General features: G+C 37.2%; 1 protein-coding gene across 1 annotated transcript in view; it reads left to right on the top strand.

The window, feature by feature from the left end:
- Nucleotides 1-5,882, top strand: part of FBXO4 (F-box protein 4) — a 47,499-nt gene extending 41,617 nt beyond the window's left edge. Inside the window, exon 8 of the transcript XR_011146257.1 lies at nucleotides 5,757-5,882. The gene's annotated coding sequence lies outside the window, so the exon portion shown is untranslated. The remainder of the gene's footprint in view (nucleotides 1-5,756) is intronic.
- Nucleotides 5,883-21,415: the final 15,533 nt, after the last annotated feature.

Below are 21,415 nucleotides of genomic sequence, written 5' to 3'. Positions count from 1 at the left end.
TTCCTAGGTGTAATTTTTTTTTTTTTAATTTACTGTTCTTGGGTTTCACTGAATGTCTTAGGTCTGTGGGTTGATGTCTTTTCTCAGTTTTGGAAAATTGTTGGTCATTATCTTTTCCAATATTTCTTCTGCTCTGTTCCTTTTTCTTGTTTTGGGTCTCCAGTTACATAAATGATAGCCCATTAGATTTTGTTTCATAGTTATTGAATGTTTTGATCCCTTCCTGTTTAATTTTTTTCACTTTATGTTTGAGTTTGACTAATTTCTCTTATCTTCAAATGCACAGATTCTTTTGATGTGTTCAGAATGCGAATGAGGCCATCAATAATTCCTCATCTTATATTTTAGTTTTTATTTTTAGGATTACCATCTGGCTCCTTTTTGTAGTTTTCATCTACGTAGGGAACAAATTCCCCATCTGTTCACCATGCTATTCATCTTTTCCTTGCAATTCCTTAATATATTTATCATTGTTATTTTATTAATTAATTTTAATTAGAGGATGATTACTTTACAATATTATGATGGTTTTTGCCATACATGAACATAAATTGGCCATAGGTATACATGTGTCCCCCCCCCCCATCCTGAACCCCTCTCCCCACCCTATCCCTCTAGGTTGTCCCAGAACACTGGCTTGGGGTGCCCTGCTTTATGCATCAAACTTGCACTGATCATCTGTTTTATATATGGTAATGTATATGTTTCAATGTTATTCTCTAAAGTCCCTCTGGTAATTCTAACACTTGGACCATGTTTGGATCAGATTTTAATGAACCGTTCTCTTGAGTGCGAGTCACATGTTTTTTCCTTTTTTCATGTCACAGTTTTGTTTTATATTTGAATATTGACAATAGAACAATAGAAACTGAAGTAAATAATATTTATACCCAGAAAAGGGCACACTCCTTCTGTCAAGCCAGTAATATGAAGAATTGAGTTAATCTCATTTATGACTTAGTTGGATCTGGACTTAGCTGTTTCTTTAGTTAGGTTTATCTTTACCACAGGCTTCAGATAATTAATGCAAGGGATCAGAATTTCATTTTAGTCAGACAAGGGACCTGAGTACCTGGAGGATTTGTTTCCATTCTCCTGCTTTGCTCACAGTCTTCCTGAGACCCTGCTTGTCTACATCTCAGAGGGATGTCTCTAGGCTCTCTTGCTTCTCTCCCAACCAAAATCAGTCATTCCTTTGTACCCAGTGAAGAAGGAAAGTTATGGCCCATCTAGACAGCATATTGAAAAGCAGAGACATTACTTTGCCAACAAAGGTCCGTCTAGTCAAGGCTATAGTTTTTCCAGTGATCATGTATGGATGTGAGAGTTGGACTGTGAAGAAGCTGAGCACCGAAGAATTGATGCTTTTGAACTGTGGTGTTGGAGAAGACTCTTGAGAGTCCCTTGGACTGCAAGGAGATCCAGTCAGTCCATTCTAAAGGAGATCAGTCCTGGGTGTTCTTTGGAAGGAATGATGCTGAAGCTGAAGCTGAAGCTCCAGTACTTTGGCCACCTGATGTGAAGAGCTGACTCATTGGTAAAGACCCTCATACTGGGAAAGATTGAGGGCAGGAGGAGAAAAGGATGATGGAGCATGAGATGGTTGGATGGCATCATCAACTCAATGGACATGAGTTTGGGTGGACTCTGGGAGTTTGTGATGGAAAGGGAGGCCTGGCGTGCTGCTTTTGATGGGGTCGCAAAGAGCTAGACATGACTGAGCGACTGAAGCTCAGAGCGATTTCAGTTCAGTTTTTCCTATGCTGCCTTCAGACTTCAAGAAACCTTCTATGCTTACACCTCAGGAAGAATCCCTTTCAGTTTCCCTGCACCTCTCTCAGTCATAGATTATCACTGCTCTTACTCTGTGTACAACCTGGAGGTCCTTGGTAGGGCAGTTCTCTCAGTATTTCTGTGCCTCTTCACCAAAGTTAGGTGACTGGTGCCTTGTATCTGTAAAGCCTGAGCGCTCAAAAGTTTCTTTTAACATTCCTACTCTAGCCACAATATTTTTCATGACTACTCTGCGAAGGCTGTCAAGTATTGGCAGGTGGATGTACTCTGTGTTCTAAAGATTCTAAACTATCATATCAGCTCACACTTAGTCTACAAAAAATTCTTAAAATTTCAACAGTTTTCTTCTTAAGTTTCCCCAGTTATCTTCTTACCTTTCTTCTTGCTCTGATGGCTTTGTCCTTTTCTACTGCTTCAGCAAGAATGAAAGAAACTGTTAGGTTGCTTCCCTCCAGAGAGAGGTTTGTGACTTTCTGGATTTTAATTCATGAGATATTTTTCTCCATCCTTAGCTCTCTTGACAAATTTATAATAAACCATGATTTCATGGGTTATCTGGCTTGTTACTATTGTTAGGGTAGAAAGGACATTTTTCTTGCAACTTTCTAGGCAGAAGCTGACATCTGACAGTTTACATATAAATGATTGTTTAACCTTTCAACATATATATATTTTGGAATTCCTTTTTCAAAATTTCTTAGAATCATTCATCATATTCTTTCAAATACCCTGGGTGGTGGAAAATCTTTAGTTCCAAAAATCATATCTGCTCTAAAATAAGAATAGCAATCAAAATCAAGTTTCTAAGTAATGCTGCTGATGAAATTTAGCAGTATTATTAGCAAAAATGTAAAATAATTAGGCTGATTTCCTTATATTTCTTTTAAACATCTTTGAAGAAAATCTTATATAAACAATTCAGAACTGGTTTTGAGTGATAACAGCATCATTGAAATAAGAAAACTCTTTCTTGTGTTTAATTATGCAATAGCAATTTAAACCAAATAGTTAGGAAGATGCAATTTTAAAATCAATTTTCATTGCTCATGAGCTATCACCTCACACTATCAGAATGATCATCATCAAAAAGTCTACAGCCAAGAAATCCTGGAAAAGGTGTGGAAAAAGGGGAATCCTTCTACACTGTTGGTTGGAATGTAAACTGGTACAGCCACTGGGGAGAACAGTGTGGAGTTTCCTTAAGAAACTAAAAAGAGCCATCATATGATCCAGCAATCCCATTCCAGGGCATATATTTGGAGAAAAACATGGTTTGAGAGGATACTTGCTCCCCAGTGTTCACTGCAGCACTGTTTACAATAGCCAAGACATGGAAGCAATCTAAATGTCCATCAACAGACAAATGGATAAATAAGATTTGGTACAAATATACAGTAGACTGTTAGTTGTTAAAAATATTGAAATAATGCCATTTGCAGTAACAGGAATGGACCTGGATATTATCATACTTACTAAGTGAAGTAAGTCAAAGACAAATATCATATGATATCACTTATATGCAGAATCTAAAAAAAAATAATACATATGAGCTTATTTACAAAACAGAAACAGACTCATAGACTTAGAGAATGAATTTATGGTTGCCAGGGAGGAAGAATGAAGGGGGAGGGATAGATTGGGTATTTGGGGTTGACATGTATACACTGCTATATTTAAATTAGATAGCCGACAAGATCCTACTGTATGGTGCAGGGAACTCTTCTCAGGATTCTGTAATAACCTAAATGGAAAAAGAATTTGAAAAGAATAGATATATGTATATGTATAACTGAATGATTTTGCTGTACATCTGATACTAACACAACATTGTTAAATATACTCCACTATAAAATAGAAAAATTTTAAGATGATTTTAATTGCTCATATACCTTGCTTCAAATACCTGCTTTTAAAATTACTTTAAAATATTTCAGATTTTAGTTCTTCTTATACTGAATAATGCAATACAATCAATAATACATATTTTTTCCATTTTATGATTTCCTTTGTAAATGCAAAAATAATTTTTTTCTTAGTTTAATTGATAACATGTCATAGTCATCTTTACTTTATTTACAACCGCTTTAATTTCAAATGAAGCATTTTTGGAGGAAGATAAATACATTTCATTCACAAAAACGAAAGTGGGAAATTTTTACAAAAATTGAGCAGCACAGAAAAGTGGGTCCAGATGTGACACAACTCTCCCGGCAGAGGGCAGCACTCTATGGGAAATCAAATGTCACAGGAGAATGCTTCTGAACTTTTGCCTTATGTACCAGAGCCTGGTCAAAGCATCGAGAAACATTATTTTAACATTTATTTTAAACATCAAGAAACATTATTTTAACTGAATTTTAAACAGTCATAAAATGATTGTACACTTTCTTTAGAGGCTTAACATTTTGGCTAGGTATTATGTGGTGTTTTTTTCTGTCAATACCGTAGTTTAAGCACATATAATAATTTATTGTATTGTGTATTTACTTATTTACTGCTTTCTGTGTAAGATATGATTTCTTTTAATTATTGAAATGACTTATTTTGAATTTCATTGGTATACTCATTTCTTGACCATTGCAGTATTTACTAAATGCAGTATTCTTATATTTTATGAATGTTGATTATATCTCCATGGAGATATCATTTTCTTTTATCCTCTAGACTGTTTTTTAAGCCTTTTATTTATATGGAAGTTTTTTTCCATTTAGTGTTGTTTTTGGCATTTTCTAAGTGCAAGTTCCTTTGCAAATACTTTCTTGGCTTATTTTCACTGTCCTTATTTTATCTTCTGCAGTTCAGTTACACATGTATCGACACACGGTCAGATACAAAAGGCAGAGTTTGGTGCCTGCCGGCAGTATCCTGCAATTGTATATCCTGTATAATGCCTAACTTTTCCCATTCATCCCTAACTCTTTTCTTATTATGAAATATATATACTTATGGAAAAGTTTATAAAATATATATGTACTGTCAAATGAATACTTAAAAAAGAACTGGTATAACCCAAATCAAAAAATAGAACTTTGGCAGCATCCAAGAACACCTACTTTGTTCATGGCTTCTCCCTAATTATAATTCTATCCTGCACCCTGGAAGTATACACTATTCTGGCTTTGTGATAATCGTACCTTTGTTTTCTTTTATGATTTTACAACCTATATGTGCATCTATAAACAATGGTGTGGTTTAGCCTGCTTTGAACTTAATATGAATAATAAGACTCATACTTTTGAACTTATTTTTATCTTTCTTCTTTTGTTCAATATTGTGTTTGCAAGATCATCCTTACTATACCATTTGGCTATATAATTTTCTTAGTAACTTATTGTTCCATTGTATGCATATTTCAGAACTCATTCATACTATTATAAGTGGAGTTTAAGGTGTTTACAGTATTTTTGTTGCCATAAATATTCTTACAAATGTATACTAGTGCACATGTTTACATATTTTTAGGGTGGTATTAGCATACTTTAACATTTCCCTGGTGAAGTACCTCTTGGACTTTGATATCCAAACTTCAGAATATAGATGTCTTTGCAATATACTTGTCAGCTGATTTATACATAAAAAATTGTATTTATGTCTCACAAATTCAATACTATATTTTAAACAAAACAATATACATGTGGGAGGGGAATTCTATATGGGTTATATCCAGATAGAATTGTTAAGTATTAATGTTTTGAAAGGTGCAGCTAGAATCACCAAAGGGCATGTGTGATGGTTAATTTTATGTGTCAACTTGGCTGAAAGGGTTGCTCAGATATTTGGTTAAACATGATTCTGGATGTACCTTTGAGGGAGTTTCTGGATGAGATTAAGATTTGAATAGATAGACTAAGTTAAATAGAGGCCCCTTTCTAATGTAAGTGAGCCTCATCCATTTCATTGAAGCCTTGAATAGAACAAAAGGCTGAATAAAGGAGAATTTTCTCTCTCTGCCTATCTTCTAGCTAGAATATTGATCTTCTCCTGCCTTTAGTCTTGGACTTGGATAGGAACTACACCATTGGCTTTCCTGTGTCTTCACCAGATTTCTGGGTTCAACTGCAGATCTTGGAACTTCTCATTCTCCATAATCACGTGAGCCAATCCCTTATAATAAATTATATATGGTATATTACATCAATTGGATGTCATAAATCTATATAGCTATATCTATATCTGCAATTGGCTCTGCTGCTCTGGAGAAGCCAGACTAATACAGCATGTTGCTGCATACAATGAAACTGTTTGAAGTAACCACATTAGTCATTTAATGAAAACTTTATTCATTTTATATCTTAACATGACAGCTTGCTACATATATGCATATACATACATATAGACATTTTACTCTGAGTTATGTTTTAGGAAATTAGTTGAGGTTTGAGATTGATACAAAAACATTATAATTTTCCTTATTTAAAATATTGAGAAATGGACTCAATTAGCATATTTTTAATCAAATGGGGAATTTTGAATATAGCATAAGTATTGGAAGAGACAAAAGGTACTGAAATAGAAAGTAAAGATTATTTATTAAAAAAATAGTTTGACAAAGATACGACTTTATATTGATGTGCCACTACAAAAATGTGTATATTGTGTGTGTGTGTCTGGAAATATAGACATTAAGATAAGTAGTGGTGATGGTCTCTGGTGGTGAAGGATTTATTTAATTATACTTTTCTACAGTGTCCATGTGCTGCTTTTGTAATAATTTTTAATCAAGTTATACTTAACACACAATGATATATTAGTTTCTGGTATACAAAATAATGATTCATTATTTTTATACATTATGAAATAATCACCACAATAAGTTTGGTTGCCATCCATAACTACACATGATAATAATTCCTGAAATATTAGGTAATAAATTATATAGTAAAAAGTCAGTCCTGTAATAGATTAGTTTTTTTAAGCTGATTAATTTTAATGGGGCATAATTCCTGGTAAAAATTGAGATATAAAAGACAGCTAAGTATTTTCTGCATAATAATAATTCTAATTCTATGCATGACTAGCATCTTATATGCTAGATAATGTTCCTGGAAATAACAATTACCTTGACAATTATTAAAAACACCACTCCATAGGCTCATAGCTTCCTTAGTGGCTCAGACAGTAAAGAATCTGCCTGCAATGTGGGAGACCTGGGTTTGATCCCTGGATTGGGAAGATCCCTTAGAGAAGGGAATGGCTACCCACTCCAGTATTCTGGCTGGAGAATTCCATGGACAGAGGAGTCTGGCAGGGGTTGCAAAGAGTCAGACATGATTAAGCGACTTTCACTTTCTTTCACTTTCACTTTATAGGCTCATAAGTCACCTAGTGTCTTTCCTCTTGATTATGTGCATTTTAATATGGATCTTAAAATAGGTAGAACATGTCTTCCTCTATTCTTCTAGCATTTTATAGTTGAAGTTCCATCATTTTCAACCCTGTTATGTCATATTTAGTTTATTAAAGAAGAAATAAATTGATTAAAATAAATTATGAAGAGTTTGCAGATAGCTGTCTATAGTTATATACAGAGTATTATACTCCCATTTACTTCATTTTACATATATGTATTTTTAAAATGCACCTCTTCTTTCTCCCTGTGACTCTTGAAAGCCTGGATTATAATCTGTCAGTTTTAGTACATTTTTATTCTACATGAGAAATTCTTTTATTGATTGATGCAATCATAAAACAATGATCAATGCATTTTAGTGCATTACAATGATTTTAGTGCATTAGTGAATACAAAAGTGAATAAGTAAGGTTCTTTGTCCTCAGTTCAGTTTGGTTCAGTTCAGTCGCTCAGTTGTGTCCGACTCTTTGCGACCCCATGAATTGCAGCACGCTAGGCCTCCCTGTCCATCACCATCTCCCAGAGTTCACTCAAATTCACGTCCATTGAGTCGGTGATGCCATCCAGCCATCTCATCCACTGTTGTTCCCCTTTCCTTCTGCCCCCCATCCCTCCCAGCATCAGAGTCTTTTCCAATGAGTCAACTCCACATGAGGTGGCCAAAGTATTGGCGTTTCAGCTGTAGCATCATTCCTTCCAAAGAACACCAAGGGCTGATCTTTAGAATGAACTGGTTGGATCTCCTTGCAGTCCAAGGGACTCTCAAGAGTCTTTTCCAACACCACAGTTCAAAAGCATCAGTTCTTTGGTGCTCAGCTTTCTTCACAGTCCAACTCTCACATCCATACATGACCACTGGAAAAACCATAGCCTTGACTAGACAGACCTTTGTTGGCAAAGTAATGTCTCTGCTTTTCAATATGCTATCTAGGTTGGTCCTAACTTTTCTTCCAAGGAGTAAGCGTCTTTTAACTTCATGGCTTCAGTCACCATCTGCAGTGATTTTGGAGCCCAGAAAAATAAAGTCTGACACTGTTTCCACTGTTTCCCCATCTATTTCCCATGGAGTGATGGGACCAGATGCCATGATCTTCGTTTTCTGAATGTTGAGCTTTAAGCCAACTTTTTCACTCTCCTCTTTCATCAAGAGTCTTTTTAGTTCCTCTTCATTTTCTGCCATAAGAGTGGTGTCATCTGCATAGGAGATCCCAATTCAGAAAAGAGAGGAAGAACAATGTGCTAAATAGATCTATGAACAAAATAATTTCCAAACCAATAGAATTTCACTTATTTTATTCAGCAAATATTTATAAGTATTTGTTAGGCTCCAGGTTCTATGCTAGAAACTGGGCTTCAGAAAGAAAATATATAATTTCTCCCTTTGAGTTGGCAATAGTCTAGGATAGTAGACTAATAAAGAGACAAACAGACTAACCACGATCAGTATGGTTAGTAGCACTTAATCAGTGGTTTTCAAATAGGGAATATTTTGCTTCCCAGAGGACAGTTGGCAATATCTGCAGACATCTTTGATTGTCGCATTTGGCATGTGTATGCTGCTGGCATCTGGTACTAAAATAAAGATACTACTAAATATCCTATGATGAAGAGAACAGCCCTGCACAACGGTTATTAAGTCAACAATGTCAATAGCAATGCTCTTGAAAAACGTTACACTAATCATTGAGTGTTTTTGGTTTATGTAAGAGAAGTGTCTAATCCAGTAAAGGTAAGTAGGGGAGAAGGGATGGAATGTTTTTATAGAGTCTGGAGCTGAAGTTTGAAGGATAAGTGGAGGTCACCAGGCAGAGGGCACCAGATGTGTCAGCAAGGTAAGTGGAGAGTGCCATGGGAACATCCAAGAAGGAAAGTCTAATTTAGGAGAATGTTGAGGAGTGGGCATATATAGACAACTGTCAAAGAAGGCTTCATTTAGTCACTAAATCATTTCTGACTCTTGCGACCCCATGGACTGTAGCCTGCCAGGCTCCTCTGTTCATGGGATTTTCCAGCCAAGAATACTGGAGTGGGTTGCCATTTCCTTCTCTAGGGGATGTTTGAGTCATGTTTAAAAGAATGACTAGGTGAGGACATAGGTATATGGGGGATGGTGTTGGAAAAGTTCTCAAATTTCAGTTTCAGATTGAAGTTTATAATTCTGCCAAGTGTCATTTTGAGAAGTGGTGCATTTAAGTCCTGTAAAATAACAACAAAAAAATTGCATATGCCAATAATGACTTATTTGTACCATAAGGGGATTATCATATTTTAGAGATTACATCATATTTAAGAAAATAATAGAACTCGGTTGTAATGAATATATAAGAATATTTATTGCAGGTTTAATTTCCAAATATTTGGGAATTTTCCAGATATATCTATTTTCTTGATTTCTAGTTTAATTCTATTATGAGCTAAAGACATTGATCTCTATCTTTCTAAATTTGGAAAAGTTTGTTTTATGGCCAAGAATACTGTTTATCTTGCTGAATGTTCCATATACACTTGAAAGAAACAGTTATTCATCAAGAGGGAAGGGACATACGTCTGTTGGGCTTCCCTGGTGGCTCAGACGGACCTGTGGCTGATTCAAGTTGATGTTTGGCAGAAACCAACACAATTCTGTAAAGCAACGATCCTTCAATTAAAAAATAAAAAGTTTAAAATTGAAAGAAAAGAAATGCTTATTCAAATGTTAGATTGAACATTCCATAAATGTAAAAAATATGACATTATAGTGATAGATTGGTCAATAGTGTTGCTTCTCTCTTACATCTTCAGTTATTTCTAAATTGCTAGTTGTTCTAGCAATTACTGAGAGAGGAAGTGCCAAACAGTTAATTGTGGGTTTATCTATTTCTCTTTTTAGCACTATTACTTTTTGTTTTGTGTATTTTGAGATTTTGTTATTAGAGATCTACACATTTAGAATTCCTAGGTATTCTTGGAGAATTGATCATTTATTATTATCTAATTTTTCTCTTAAATATTGATAATATTCCTTGTTCTGATGTAACTGTATGATATTATTATAGCCATTATTATTTCTTTTGTTGGTGTTGCATGGTATATCTTTTCCCATCATATTACTTTTAACCTAACTATGCTTTTGTATTAAGGAGATTTCTTATAAATAGCATATCATTTAAAAAATTCCAATCTGACAGTCTCCGGTTTTAATTGGCACATTTAGATCATTCACATTTTGTCACTATGATATGGTTGGATTAAACTCTACAATCCTGCTTTCTATTTGTTCCATCTATTCTTCATTTCTTTTATCCTCTTTTTCTGCCTTCTAGTTAATCAAACATGTTCCTTATGATTCCATTTTATTTTCACCATTAAATTACTATCTATACTTCTTAAAAAAAATTTAGTACTTTTTCTAGAGATTATGATGTATTTCTTCAGCTAATCAGTCTGCCTTTATGACATTCTGCTTCATATGTAGAGGTTTTTTCCCCCTATATATCACTGACTTCAAAAGAGTGTACAATCATGCTTGCCGCTAATTACATTATTAAGAATTCTGAAATCTATACTCCTTAGTCTATGTCTAGCAAATGTTCAATAACTGCCTATCAGGAAGAAAAAGTCCTGATTTATAGTGTTTGATAATTTCTGTGATATAACGTCTCCAACCATGGCCTATTGCTAGCTACTGTTGTGATATCACTAAATGTAGATTTAGAAAGAAAGGCGACAATCACTGCACTGAGCCAGTGCAAGCTGGCTCTAGTACATGCTTTTGAGTCCATAAGCTCCCCTGGTATTGCTAAGACATGTCCTTGGTTCTTGGTTACTATTCATATTTCTTGGGCCTAAAGCTTTCAGTTCTCAGACCTATGAATTTAACTTTCAGTATCTTAGAAGTTTGAATTACCTTTCATCCTCTTGCAGGTTTAACTTCTTGTAATGTTAAAGACTTCAGGTTCATTAAAAATGATGTATCCCTTCCAAAGAATTTCTTTCTACCTTCAAAAAAAACCTGCCAGCGTCTCCCATATACCTATTTCTATTAACTGTGTCTGAAATCAATCTAAAGACAAAACAAAATAAGTAGATGCATCAGGCCATTCTGTAGTTGAAAGTCATCTGTGACAGTTACCCAGGAGTTGGCTGAACTAGCACTGAAGCTTATAGCAGATTTAATTTGGAAAGGATCTGGGAGGGTTGGAGAGCAGGTTTGCATTCTTTCTTCCCAAGAGAATGTGATTCATTGGATTGATATATGCTAGACCAAAGATTTGTGTTTTGAAGACCTAAAATGACTGCCTTGGTGTTCACTCATAATCAGCTACTAAAGCTCCCAATGTGAATCAAGTGGTGACTCTAACCTAACAAGATGAGATCTTATTTACAACAGAATTGGGGAAATGGAACAACTGTTGAATATTTGGAACCTCCTGGGAGAGTCTGCTGCAAGACAGCCTTAAAAGTGTTTCATTTACAGTGTCTTTATAGAAGGGAGAATCTGAGCCACTCATAGTAATGTTAAAATAAAGATTTTGTGGAAAGGGGTGGGTATGTGCTGAAGAGAAAAATTAGAGAAGCTCAAGCTTCCCTGGTGGCTCAGACGGTAAAGCGTCTGCCTGCAATGCGGGAGACCCGGGTTTGATTCCTGGGTCGGGAAGTTCCCCTGGAGAAGGAAATTGCAATCCACTCCAGCACTCTTGCCTGGAAAATCCTGTGTACTGAGGAGCTTGATAGGCTGCAGTCCATGGGGTCGCAAAGAGTCACGACTGAGCAACTTCACTTTCACTTTTCACTTTCACTTTCAACACATTTGACTGAGAACTCAAATGCTAAGAGACTGGGAAAGGTGATACAGAGACTATAGTATATATTCAGGAAAACATTTTGAATAATAGTGAAGTTTACTACAAAAACAATTAGATTAATATTTCTTGTGTTGTTGTTTCTTCACATTCCAGGATGAAAAGAATAAAAAAAGGGTTAATTTCTTTTCTCATGTCTTACTCCCTTTTTAAAAATTTTTGCATAACCATCATCACCAATATATCAACTTTCTTCTAAAGAAGGAAGTTGGAACATAAAACACATCTTTATGATAAATAAAAGCATGTAGACAGGAGTTGTAAATCATTTAAATTTCCTTTGGTATAGTGATTCCAAAACATTACTTAGTGAACTACTATTAGTATTAATCACCTTTATAGCCAAGAAATTCAGATTTTTCTCCAAATGTATGGTTTTCCTTTTCTGTAAATTAAAGAATATTTACATAAATTTATCCTAATGATAACATTTTAAATATATGAGAACCATTTTGTTAGACTATGGCTACTTCCACTTTTTGTTTGTTTGTTTGTTTTTTAAACCATGTAGTTTTTCTACAATAAGAGGAATAAATACTCATTATTTTAAAAATTGGAAAATATAGATGATACTTATAAATAAAACAGAAATATCAACCATAACATGAACATGCAGAGAAAAACATATTAATATTCATAGAATTTCATCTATATACTTTTATGACATATTTTTAAAATTTGGAATTATACAGTATGAATTATCAGTTCAGATGCTCAGTCATCTCCAACTAGTTGCGACCCCATGGACTGCAGCACCAGCCCTTCTAATTGATCACCAATTCTAAGATCTTGCTCAAATTCATGTCCATTGAATCCATGATGCCATAAAACCATCTCATCCTTTGTCCTCCCCTGCTCCTCCTGCCTTCAATCTTTCCCAGCGTCAGGGTCTTTACCAATGGGTCAGCTCTTCACATCAGGTGGCCAAAGTATTAGAGCTTCAGCTTCAGCATCAGTCCTTCCAGTGAATATTCAGGACTGATTTCCCTTAGGATTGACTGGCTTGATCTCCTTGCAGTCCAAGGAATTCTCAAGAGTCTTCTCCAACACCACAGTTCAAAAACATCAATTCTTCAGTGCTTAGCTTTCCTTATAGTCCAACTCTCACATCCTTACATGACTACTGGAAAAATCATAGCTTTGACTAGATGGACCTTCGTTGGTAATGTCTCTGCTTTCTTATATGCTGCCTAGGTTGGTCATAACTTTCCTTTCAAGGAGCAAGCATCTTTTAATTTCATGGCTGCGGTCACCATCTGCAGTGATTTTGGAGCCCAAGAAAATAAAGTCTGTCACTGTTTTCATTGTTTCCCATCTGTTTGCCATGAAGTGATGGGACCGGATGCCATGATCTTAGTTTTTTGTAAGTTGAGTTTTAAGCCAACTTTTTCACTTTCCTCTTTCATCCTCATCAAGAGGCTCTTTAGTTCCTCTTCACTTTCTGACATAAGAGTGGTGTCATCTGAATATCTAAGGTTATTGATATTTCTCCTGGCAATCTTGATTCCAGCTTGTGTTTCACCCAGTCCAGCATTTCATAAGATGTACTCTTCATAGAGGTTAAATAAGCAGGATGGCAATATATGGCCTTGACATACTCCTTTTACAATTTGGAACCAGTCCATTGTTCCATTTCCAGTTTTAACTATTGCTTCTTGAAATGCATATAGGTTTGTCAGGAGGCAGGTAAGGCGGCCTGGTATTCCCATTCCTTTAAGAATTTTCTGCAGTTTGTTGTGATCCCACAGTCAAAGGCTTTGGCATAGTGAATAAAGCAGAAGTAGATGTTTTTCTGGAACTCTCTTGCTTTTTTGAAGATTCATTGAAATTGGCAATTTGATCTCTGATTCCTCTGCCTTTTCTAAATCCAGCTTGAACGTCTGGAATTTCATGGTTCATGTAGTGTTGAAGCCTCACTTGGAGAATTCTGAACATTATTTTGCTAGCGTGTGAGATGAGTGCAATTGTGCAGTAGTTTGAACATTCTTTGGCATTGTTTTTCTTAGGGATGGGAATGAAAACTGACCTTTTCCATCCTGTGGCCACTGCTGAGTTTTCCAAATTTGTTGGCATATTGAGTGCAGCACTTTCAGAGCATTATTTTTTATGGTTTGAAATAGCTCAACTGGAATTCCATCACCTCCATTAGCTTTATCCATAGTGATGCTTCCTGAGACCCACTTGACTTTGCATTCCATGATGTCTGGCTCTAGGTGAGTGATCACACCATTGTGATTATCTGGGTCATGAAGATCTTTTTTGTATAGTTCTTCTGTATATTCTTGTCACCTCTTCTTAATAATATCTTATGCTACTGTTAGGCCCATAGCATTTCTGTCCTTTATTGTGCTCATTTTTGCATGAAATGTTCCCTTGGTATCTCTGATTTTCTTGAAGAGATCTCTAATCTTTCCCATTCTTCTATTTCTTTGCATTAATCACTGAGAAAGACTTTCTTATCTCTTTGTACCATTTTTTGGAACTCTGCATTCAGATGGGTGTATCTTTCCTTTTTTCCTTTGCCTTTCACTTCTATTCTTTCTCAACTGTTTGTGAGGCCTCCACTTTGCATTTCTTTTGGGGGGGATGGTCTTGATCACTGCCTCCTGTACAATGTCATGAACCTCCATCCATAGCTCTTCAGGCATTCTGTCTATCAGATCTAATCCCTTGAATCTATTTGTCACTTCCACTGTATAATCGTAAGGGATTTGATTTAGGTCATACCTGAATGGTCTAGTGGTTTTCCCTACTTTATTCAATTTAAGTCTGAATTTTGCAATAAGGAGTTTATGATCTGAGCCACACTCAGCTCTAAGTCTTGTTTTTGTTGACTGTATAGAGTTTCTCCATCTTTGCCTGCAATGAATGAAATAAATCTGGCTTTGGTATTAACCATCTTGTGCTGTCCATGTGTAGAGTCTTTTCATGTGTTGTTGGAAGTGGGTGTTTGCTATAACCAGTGCATTTTCTTGGCAAAACTCTGTTAGAATTTGTTCTGCTTCATTTTGTGCTCAAAGCCCTGTACTCTCCTGTCTTCCTATTTTTGCGTTCTGGTCACCTATGATGAAAAAGACATCTTTTTCAGATGTTAGTTCTAGAAGGTCTTGTGGGTCATCATAGAATTGTTCAACTTCAGCTTCTTTGGCATTAGTGGATGGGGTATAGACTTGGATTACTGTGATATTGAGTGGTTTGCCTTGGAGATGAACAGAGATCATTGACAAGAGAATGTTCAATCCCACCAAAAAAAGCTACCCCACCTCCAAGGGCAAAGGAGAAGCCCCAACAAGAAGGTAGGAGGGGTGAAATCACGTTTAGAGTCAAACCCCATACTGGCCAGAGATGCTTTAAGGGCTCAAACAAAACCTTGCACACACCAGGACCCAGAGACCCCGCAGAGATTGAGCCACGCCTGCCTTTGAGTGTTTGAGTGTCTCCTGTGGAGGCATGGATCAGCAATGGCCTGCCACAGGGACAGGCTCTCTGGTTGCAGCAGACCTTGGACACATAGTGTGTTGCTTAAGCCCTCTTGGAGGAGGTCACCATTAGCCCCACCATAAAGCCACTGAGAAGATGACCCACAAACTGCAGAGCAATTATACCAAAGAAATTCTTGCACTGTTAAGAAAGTTCTAGGACCCACAACAGATTTCCCAACTTGGGGATCCAGCAAAGGGACTAAGAACCCCCAGGGAATTTGACTTTGGAGGCCAGTGGGCTTTGATTACAGAACTTCCACAAGACTGGGGAAACAGACTCTTGGAGGGCACAAACAAAACCTTAGCACACCAGGAGCCAGGAGAAAGGAGCAGTGTCCCACAAGAGACTGAATCAGATTTGCTTGTGATGTCTGGCAGAGGTGTGGGTCGACAGTGGCCTGTTGCAGGGTCTGGGGCACTGAATAAAAAAGTGGCAGCTTAAGCCCTTTTGAAGGAGGCCCCCATTACCATCATTATCCTACCATAATTTGGCCATCTGGCCAAACAACAGGGAGGGAACACAGTCCTGTCCATCAACAGAAAATTGGGTCAAAGATTTACTTAGCATAGCCCTGCCCATCAGAACAAGACCCAGTTCCCCCACAGTTAGTCTGTCCCATCAGGAAGCTTCTCCACAAGCCTCTTATCCTTATCCATCAGAGGGCAGACAGAATGAAAACCACAACCATAGAAAACTAACCAAACTGATCACATGAACCACAGCCTTGTCTAACTCAATGAAACTATGAGCCATGCCATGTAGGGCCACCCAAGATGGACAGGTCATAGTAGAGAGTTCTGAGAAAACGTGGTCTACTGGAGAAGGCAATGGCAAACCACTTCAGCATTATTGCCTTGAGATCCCCATGAACAGTATGAAAAGAGAAAAAGATATGACATTGAAAATGGACTCCCCAGGTTGGTAGGTGCCCAATACACTACTGGAGAAGAGTGGAGAATAACTCCAGAAAGGATGAAGAGATGGAGCCAAAGCAAAAATAACACCCAGTTGTGGATGTGACATGATGGAAGTAAAGTCCGATGCTGTAAAGAGCAATATTGCATAGGAACTTGGTATGTTAGGTTCACGAATCAAGATAAATTGGAAGTGATCAAACAGGATATGGCAAGAGTGAACATTGACATTTTAGGAATCAGTGAATTGAAATGTACTGCATTGGGTGAATTAAACTCAGATGACCATTATATCTACTACTATGGGCAAGAATCCTGTAGAAGAAATGGAGTAACTCTCACAGTCAACAGAAGAGTCCGAAATGCAGTCTCTAAAATGACAGAATGATCTCTGCTCGTTTCCAAGGCAAACCATTATACAGTATAGTTTCAAATACTAACATTTCCACCAAAAATATATGAGAGCCTTTTCCTGTTCTATATTTCATTTGCTAAATCATATTGAATGCTTCTGGCTTCCCAGTGGCTCAGCAGGTAAGGAGTCTGTCTGCAATGCTATGTGGGTTTGATCCCTGAGTTCCTGGGAAGATACTCTGGAGTAGGAAATGGCAGCCTACTCCAGTATTATTGCTGGGAAAATCTCATGGACAGAGGAGCCTGGCAGGCTACAGTCCATACAGTCACTGAGAGTCAGACAGAACTGAGCACATATGAGCATGCACCTTTTACTAAATAAAAAGAAAAGCGTGAGCATTTGTCTCAAGTTTTTTCAATTATTTCCTTGAGAACTTTCAGTTCGGTTGCTCAGTTGTGTCAGAATCTTTGCATCCCCATGGACTGCAGCATGCCAGGCTACCCTGTCCACCACCAACTCCTGGAGCCTACTCAAACTCATGTCCATCGCATCGGTGATGCCATCCAACCATCTCATCCTCTGTCATCCCTTCTACTCCCACCTTCAATCTTTCCCATCATCAGGGTCTTTTCAAATGAGTTAGCACTTTGCATCAGGTGGCCAAAGTATTGACATTTTGGCTTCAACATCAGTTCTTTCAATGAATATTCAGGACTGATTTCCTTTAGGATGGACTGGTTGGATCTCCTTGCAGTCCAAGGGACTCTCAAGAGTCTTCTCCAACACCACAGTTCAAAAGCATCAATTCTTTGGCACTCAGATTTCTTTATAGTCCAACGCTCACATCCATTCATGACTACTGTAAAAACCATAGCTTTGACTACATGTACCTTTGTTGGCAAAGTAATGTCTCTGCTTTTTAATATACTGTCTAGGTTGGTCATAGCTTTTCTTCCAAGGAGCAAGCATCTTTTAATTTCATGGTGTAGTCACCATCTGCAGTGAGTTTGGAGCCCCCCCCCCCCCCAAAAAAAAATAAAATCTGTCACTGTTTCCATTGTTTCCCCATCTATTTGCCATGAAGTGATGGGACCAAATGCCATGGTCTTAGTTTTCTGGATGTTGAGTTTTAAGCAGACTTTCTCACTCTCCTCTTTCACTTTCATCAAGAGGCTCTTTAGTTCTTAGATTTCTGCCATAAGGGTGGTGTTATCTGCATATCTGAGATTATTGATATTTCTCCTGGCAATCTTGATTCCAGCTTGTGCTTCATCCATCCTGGTATTTTGCATGATGTATTCTGCATATAAGCTAAATAAGCAGGGTGACCACATATGCCTTGACATATTCCTTTCTTGATTTGGAACCAGCCTGTTGTTCCATGTCCAGTTCTAACTATTACTTTTTTACCTGAATATAGATTTCTCAGGAGGTAGGTCAGATAGTCTGGTATTCCCATCTCTTAAAGAATTTTCCACAGTTAGTTGTGATCCAAACAGTCAAAGGCTTTGGCTTTGGCATAATCAATAAAGCAGAAGTAGATGTTTTTCTGGAACTCTCTTGCTTTTTTAATGATCCAACAGATGTTGGCAATTTGATTTCTGTTTCCTCTGCCTTTTCTAAATTCAGCTTGAACAACTGGGAGTTCTGGCTCACGTAGTGTTGAAGCCTGGCTTGGAGAATTTTGAGCATTACTTCACTAGCACGTGAGATGAGTGCAATTGTGCAGTAGTTTGAACATTCTTTGGCATTGCCTTTCTTTGCGATTGGAATGAAAACTGACCTTCTACAGTCCTGTGACCACCTGTGAGTTTTCCAAATTTGTTGGCATATTGAGTGCAGCACTTTCACAGCATCATCTTTCAGGATTTGAAATAGCTTAACTGGAATTCCATCACCTCCATTAGCTTTTCATAGTGATGCTTCCTAAGATCCACTTGACTTTGCATTCTAGAATGTCTGGGTCTAGGTGAGTGATCACACCACCGTGGTTATCTGGGTTATGAAGATGTTTTTTGTATAGTTCTTCTATATATTCTTGCCACTTCTTCTTAATATCTTCTGCTTCTGTTAGGTCCATAGCATTTTTGTCCTTTATTGTGCCCATCTTTGCATGAAATGGTCCCTTGATATCTTTGATTTTCTTGAAGAGATCTCTAGTCTTTCCCATTCTATTGTTTTCCTTTATTTATTTGTATTGATCATTGAGGAAGACCTTGTCTCTCCATGCTATTCTTTGGAACTCTTTGGTATTCAAATGGGTGTATTTTCCCTTTCCTCCTTTGCCTTTCACTTCTATTCTTTTCTCAGCTATTTGTAAGGCCTCCTTAGACAACCATTTTGCCTTTTTACATTTCTTTTTCTTGGGGATGGTCTTGATCACTGCCTCCTGTACAATGTCATGAACCTCCATCCATAGCTCTTCAGGCACTCTGTCTATCAGATCTAATCCCTTGAATCTATCTGTCACTTCCACTGTATAATCGTAAGGGATTTGATTTAGGTCATACCTGAACGGTCTAGTGGTTTTCCCCACTTTCTTCAATTTAAGTCTGAATTTTGCAATAAGGAGTTTATGATCTGAGCCACAGTCAGCTCTGGGTCTTGTTTTTGTTGACTGTATAGAGCTTCTCCATCTTTGGCTACAAAGAATATTCAATCTGATTTTGGTATTGACCATCTGGTGATGTCCATGTGTAGAGTCATGTTTTGTTGGAGGAGAGTGTTTGCTATGACCAGTGCATTTTCTTGCCAAAACTCTGTTACCCTTTGACCTGCTTTGTTTGGTGCTCCAAGGCCAAATTTCCCTGTCACTCCAGGTGTCTCTTGACTTCCTACTTAGTGTCTGCCTGGAATGTGGGAAACCCAGGTTCGATCCCTGGGTTGGGAAGATCCCCTGGAGAAGGAAATGGCAACCCACTCCAGTACTCTTGCCTGGAGAATCCCATGGAGGGAGGAGCCTGGTAGGCTACAGTCCACGGGGTCGCAAAGAGTCGGACACAACTGAGCGACTTTACTTACTTTACTTAATGAAAAGAACATCTTTTTTGGGTGTTAGTTCTAAAAGGTCTTGTAAGTCTTCATAGAACCATTCAACTTCAGCTTCCTTGGCATTAGTGTTTGGGGTATAGACTTAGATTGCTGTGATATTGAATGGTTTGCCTTGGAAACTAACAGAGATCATTCTGTCGTTTATGAGATGGCAGCCAAGTATTTCATTTCTTGTTGACTCTGATGGCTACTCCATTTTTCCTAAGGGATTCTGACCCACAGTAGTAGATATAATGGTCATCTGAGTTAAATTCACCCAATGCAGTACATTTTAGTTCACTGATTCCTAAAATGTCGATGTTCACTCTTGCCATATCCTGTTTGATCACTTCCAATTTACCTTGATTCATGGACCTAACATACCAAGTTCCTATGCAATATTGCTCTTTACAGCATTGGACTTTATTTCCATCACCAGTCACATCCACAACTGGATGTTGTTTTTTGCTTTGCCTCCATCTCTTCATCCTTTCTGGAGTTATTTCTCCACTCTTCTCCAATAGCGTATTGGGTACCTACCAACCTGGGGAGTCCATTTTCAGAGTCATATCTTTTTGTCTTTTCATACTGTTCATGGGTTCTCAAGGCAATAATGCTGAAGTAGTTTGCCATTGCCTTTTCCAGTGGACCACATTTTGTCAGAACTCTCCACCATGACCCATCTGTCTTGGGTGGCCCTACATGGCATGGCTCATAGTTTCATTGAGTTAGACAAGGCTGTGATCTATGTGATCAGTTTGTTTAGTTTTCTGTGATTGTGGTTTTCATTCTATCTGCTGTATTATGGATAAGGATAAGAGGCTTATGGAAGTTTGAAAACTTCAGTTCAGTTCAGTTCACTTCAGTTGCTCAGTCATGTCCAACTCTGTAACCCCGTGAATCGCAGCATGCCAGGCCTCCCTGTCCATCACCAGCTCCCGGAGTTCACTCAGACTCATGTCCATCGAGTCAGTGATGCCATCCAGCCATCTCATCCTCTGTCGTCCCCTTCGTCTCCTGCCCCCAGTGCCTCCCAGCATCAGAGTCTTTTCCAATGAGTCAACTCTTAGCATGAGTTGGCCAAAGTACTGGAGTTAAAAACTTAACCACTAGCAATATATGAGACTGCTCATATGCCTATGACATCTTCACTTGGCTTAGTGATTTAAAATTGTATTTATTTGATAAAAAGTAAGTGAAAACGTTCGTTGTTCAGTCCTGTCTGACTCTTTGTGACCTCATGGACTGTAGCCTGCCAAGCTCCTCTGTCCTTGAAATTTATTCAGTAGGTACCTCCCAATTTTATTGATGATTCAATTTAATTCAATTCAATGTCTTTGTTGAATAGCAAGTTTAAAATTTCTTTTATATTTTTATATAAATTGTATTACTTCTATGAATAATCAGTTCTTTTGCTCCTTTTTCTTTTGGGTTACTAGTGGTTTTTGTAATAATTTTTATGTTTTTTTACAAAAGTAATTCATTTTTATATTATTTATGGCAAATATTATTCTAATTTTAAAATTAGTTTTGTTTGTGATATGTCATGTAGTCAAATTTATTGATTTTGTAGTTATGCATTTTATTTATTTATTTTTACTTTTTAAATTAAATTTTATTTTTTTTTTTACATTTGTACTGGAATAAG

The sequence above is a fragment of the Capricornis sumatraensis genome, chromosome 18 (genome assembly GCF_032405125.1).
Source record: "Capricornis sumatraensis isolate serow.1 chromosome 18, serow.2, whole genome shotgun sequence".
NCBI classification, from domain to species: Eukaryota; Metazoa; Chordata; class Mammalia; order Artiodactyla; family Bovidae; genus Capricornis; species Capricornis sumatraensis.
This window is presented reverse-complemented; position numbering and strand designations above follow the sequence as displayed.